This window comes from Aphelocoma coerulescens, chromosome 4 (assembly GCF_041296385.1).
Source record: "Aphelocoma coerulescens isolate FSJ_1873_10779 chromosome 4, UR_Acoe_1.0, whole genome shotgun sequence".
NCBI classification, from domain to species: domain Eukaryota; kingdom Metazoa; phylum Chordata; class Aves; order Passeriformes; family Corvidae; genus Aphelocoma; species Aphelocoma coerulescens.
Genome location: NC_091017.1, coordinates 63,938,210 through 63,943,666, shown reverse-complemented (window position 1 = coordinate 63,943,666; position 5,457 = coordinate 63,938,210).

The window sequence follows — 5,457 nt, the reverse complement described above, 5'->3', positions numbered from 1 at the left end:
TGGGCTGGGGCTGTGCTGGTGGTGTCAGCAGGTTGAGCTGCAGGATGACCAGGCTGCTGCTCTGCATTGCTTTTGCCATGCTGGTGCCATGGTCTGGCTGACAGCCTGCAGACTGGATTTCTTGGCATCTTTCCTAGGAGGGCACTCATCCTGTACCTCACACCATATGCTACAAAGGTACCTGGGACCGGTGGGCAGCCTGAGTTTTTTATACTGTGGACACTGGGATCCCTTCTATAACCAATCCTATGTCCCTCTGTATGCCCTCAGAGAGCCAGGGCAGGGAGTCTGGTAGGCTGTATTCTGGCTCTGATCATTTAAGCAGGGTATAGATGCAGCTTCATACTGGGAAGTCACTTCCATTTAGGAAAAAGCAACCATTTTGACAGTTTCCCACACTGTCAAAATTATTAATTTTCTCTGGTTTTGTATTTGGAGTTCTTTTACTCAGAGTTTGAATTAAGATGCAGGAGATTGAGAATTCTTGTTCGGACTTAGTTGTTTATTATATCTTATCAGTAATACAGCTGCACAGTGTGCCTCTTAGTTGGCAGGGTGGAAAAAGGCCCCGACTTCTAACTTTCAAGGCCTTTTAAAGTCTAAATCAACCAATTATGAAATACCAAGTAATATGTTTTTACTTATAATCCAATAACTAGCTATTCATGACCTGCAGTGTGGGGTTTTTGACCCAATAACAGAGCACTCAGTTTTGTGAAGCAGAAGGAGAAATGAGGAAGAGCTAATCCACACCCCAAATCCTCCATATTGTTACATATATACATTATTATATCCCAGAAACCTAAATTCTCTAACCCCAGGGTTCCAACAGTCCATGAAATTTTCTGCAGAAGAACTTCTCAAAACAACAGTGTTTAAGGGGGGAAATGGTTGTTAATCCTACAGCATTGTGTTAGAGTATAGGGCACAGTCTTTCATAGCTTTAAGTACTTCAAGAATATAGAGAATCCCCTATTTTACTAAGATAAGAAGATCAAAGGAACAGAGCACTACTTTATTCAAGATAACCTTTTAAATGAAAATTAACTCCCAAACTGACTGCCCTGGTTTATTTATAAAACCCTAAAAGTGTATTAGCTGTTTTGTGTTTTCCCTGTTAACAAGGGGGGTTTATTTGGCAAGGCTGTGACCTTCTACCATCATTTTTTTGAGGTCTTCATTGACTGCTTGATGGACCATTGAGTTGACACTGTTTTACTTCAGGATATCAACTGCTAGAATGACATTGTCTTGTTGGCTTCATTTGATGAATTCTTGCAGGTGGGATTCAATTGAATGTGTAGCAAGCAGTGCACAGTGACCTGATTATTTATCTTGTCAAATGGAGTCCCTGGACATAACTATCAAGCTGCCATTGACACTGGAATATAACCAGCTCTGTATTAAACTGTCCAGCTGTGATGTGAAGCGTGCACCAATTATTTACTTAAGAAGCATAACACAGAGTGCTGAGGATGTTTGAGAGACTTGAGAGCCTGGATAGCATGAACTGCTGCCTCAATAGCCTCTTTGAGGCTGTCCCAATATCGCATTTTCCCGAGACTGCTCTAAAAGGTCATGTTTATATCATATTTAACACAAATTCATGGAACATGCCCACAGTTGGTGGGTTTTTATTTTTAATTATTTCATCAGTTCATTCAATGTAGCAGGGTACAATCAGCTAATGAAATTTCTAGATCTTTCCCAGGAACAGCTTTCATCAGGCTTCTTTAGCACAATTGTGGTACCACTGCAACTTGAAAGGATCTGCTACTGGTGCAGCATGTTGCAGTTTAACCTGTCAGGCAGCTAAACACCACACATCCACTTTCTCACTCCCCTCCCGTGAGATCTGGGAGAGAACTGGGAAAAGGGTAAAACTCATGTGCTGAGATAATGACAGTGTAATAGGACAGAAAGGCAAAGGAAAATAGCAATAATGATAAAGGGATATACAAAACAAGCTCTGCACAATGCAATTGCTCACCCACCCACTGACCAATGCCCAGCCAGTCCCCAAGCAGTAGCTACTAGCCCACAGCCAACTCCCCCCTATTTTTTGTTCACTATGATGCCAAATGATGTGGTATATCCCTTGGGTCTGCTGGGGTCAGCTGCCCCTTGTGTGTGTCCCCTCCCAGCTCTGTGTGCACCTGCATACTCCTCACTGACAGACAGCATGAATAGTTAAGATGTCCCTGACTTAGTGTAAGCTCTGGTCATCAACAGCTAAAACGTCAATATTATTGTCATCCTAAATCCAAAACACAGCACAGTACCAGCTACTAGGGAGGAATTTAAGTCTATCCCAAGCTAAAGCCAGGACACCCCAGTTTTCCTAACAGAGCTTTTTCAATTTGTTGTTGAGTTGAGACAACAATGATGTGAAGACTTAATGACCTTTCAGTCATTAATGTCAGCTTTAGCCAGTGAGACTTGTGCAAAAAACATATACTAGTCCTGGAGGCTTGACATGTCCAGTCTACCTCCTAGAGCTGAATGCCTGCAATATCTACCAGACTTCTTTGGTGAAGACCAGCTGTAGAGGAGGATGGTGACTGGCTACAACTCTGAAGTAGCTCCACTTTAGAGTTAACTGTTGACCTGACCCTCTTTGGATCCTGTACATTTGCAACAATTATATAAAACAATAATTAGCAACTTATCTTAACTACAATCTATTTTTATGTAGTACAGCTTGTGCACAAGTTTTCAATTAATTTTAACTACATGGAGAGTTAAGAGAGTCTACTTTTAAGATTATTCAGGTCAAAGAACAGATGTTAAATTTCTTTAAATAAACAGTTTAATTTTAGCACAAATTAACAGATTTGTTTATTAATGCTTAGAACACTCAACCTGTTTTTAAAGGATGAGAATTGTAGGATTGGAGAGGTGCACTCATTTTTTTGGTCCATAATAAAAATGGTAAATCTGAGCTCTAGAAGGAAGAGAGAAGTCTCCCTAAACCGGAAGGTTGTGACCAAGGTCTCAAGAGCAGAGCTGAGAACCTGTTAACTTGGTGAGCAGCTGGGGCAAGTAAGCCTTTTTCAAGGAGATTCTTGAAGTTGATATGTTTTACAAAGGATTTGCTGTGAATTGGACCCAATGCAGGGAGTCCCTGCAGTTGGGCATTGCCTCTTCTCCATCCTCCTTCCTCTGACAGGCAGCCCAAGAGCAGGGGGGCTGCACATTCCTCCGGTGCCACACTTCATCCCTGTGCTACCTCCACGGATTGTTTTCTGCTTATCCTTTAAGTACTTTGGTCATCATAAAGTGATCCCAAGCTATGAAACCAAACTTCATTTTAGACACAAGAACCAGCTTTGAGAGGTCCCCTATGTTTGCAGAAAATCTAAGCATCAAAAAATGCTGTATATTAACACCTATCAAAGTCTGTGATTCCTGGTATTCATGGGAATTAATTGGCTGTGTGAAATTTGAGAATTATACAGATTCACTGCTAGAACTAAGTCACAATTAGTGACAAGTGCTTTTACCACTAAAAAAGCCCCATGGATTAGGCCTTTCAGAAGAAAGAAAACCTGCTTCTGAACTTTTTGCCGCAGTTGGATACTCAGTCATAGAATAGTCTCCATACTGCCAGTACATTTACAATGTAAACGCTTTCTTTTCAAGGTCAGGGTTTTAAAGCACTAGACTGCTATTGAAACTGCAGGGGCAGAGCCTGAACAATTCTACTGGTTTTCTAAAAATAAGGAGCTTTATAGCTAAACTGCAGGATGTATTTTAAAAGAGTCTCAACATTTTTCTTTTTACTGCTACTTGTATCCCATCTCTACCAATTTTTACTGCTTTACACAAAGGCACATTTATCGCAAGGCATGGCATAAAATCAACACTCTTCCATCCTACCAGTTAAGCCCCATCTTACAATGCTTGTGATGTGCCACAATATTCAAATGCATTAAAACAAAACCTGACCCACCAGAGGGAATATGGATTTACAAATAAAGTGACAGAAGGGGAGAATGCCTCCTTTGCTAGTTTAGACTCCTTAGCTGCAACTACTCTGTTGAATTTTGCATTAAAAATGTCTTATTTTAATTTAAAACCTGCATCCCTCAAATATCTCTGAGGCGTGAATGAGGCAATCAGTTCTTTCATTATAAATGCTTAATTCTAATCAATCAGGGCTTAGTATTCCCAAACCTTTAGAGTGCTCTTGTGTGGCTTTTGCAGTGCTTGAAAGTATTTATTGACCAAAGGGTAAAATGCTTTTTCTTCTTATTGGAAAAGTTTTACTGTTAAAATACTTAGCATTAATCCCCTTAAAATACTGAGGACTAGTTTCTGGTCAGTTTGTAGCTAGGTGTACTGACAGAAAAACAGTGAGGTCTTGGCACTCATATAAGGTTACCAAAAGATTGTCTGGGGTTGTAAGTAAAAGATCATATACCTGCTCATATCCATACTTTCCTGGAGGCTGTGACAAATGGTCATGAGCTTTCAAGTTTAGAGGACAGCTCAATGTGCACTTGGCTGTCCTTGCTTCAGATTTCAGGGTGAGCTATTGTGCCTGTAGCCCAGTTGGCTGATTTGCCTTGCCCAGCTGCTAAGCACTGTCCCAATGTAAAGGCCAACAAGTCAATTTTAGTGCCACCAGTCTTGCTTTCCTGGTCCTCACTGAGAACCAGGACTGAGGAAAAGCAGATGATGGTGAAAACCCACCCACATGGATAACAAAGACTCATCTCTCATTTTCTTCTGCAAGATTTTCTCTTTGGCTTTTAGTACCACATTTAAAATGGAAATACTTAACCTCTCTTTTATAGATATGTGAAGATCTTGTTCTTCAATTCCAAGCAAGTCCAATACTGATGGTGTGTTATTTGTCATTAGCAAGTGTGGTAAAAGGCTAAGTTTTATGTACAAACTCTTTTTTTCCTCTATTCTTGTCATTTAATAAAAAAAACAGATACACATGTAGATAGTGTACATAAATTTTTTGAAGTCAGACTAAGTGTGGCAATTTAATTGTTCCAGTCCAAGTATGTCTTAGCTGAATTTGGGTACTGGAGTGTAAAACTTCATTTTCATTTTCTAAACATTTTCGTTGCATCTGCATCTTTCAACCTTTTTTTCTCTTTAATTGCTTCTATTAAAATATGCAAAAAATATAAAGGGAGAACTCTATAAATTCTTTTAAAAATAGCAGAATTGTAATAGACAAAATTGGTGCAGCTTTTAGGACACGACTCAACTAGGAAATATTTCCATTCTTTAGCATATAGAAACTTACATATGGTTTGCTATCACTGCTGCCCAGCACCAAAGCCAACATCTCAGTCTGTGCAAAGAAACAGGAGGACAGTCAGCAGGTGGGCTCGAAGCATGAAACAGAAGGAGGGAGAGGGAGTGAGTGGGGGAGAGACTGTGTGCATATGTCCAGAGGAGTTGAGTAGTTAGAGCATCAGTTAGCAAGATGAAGAA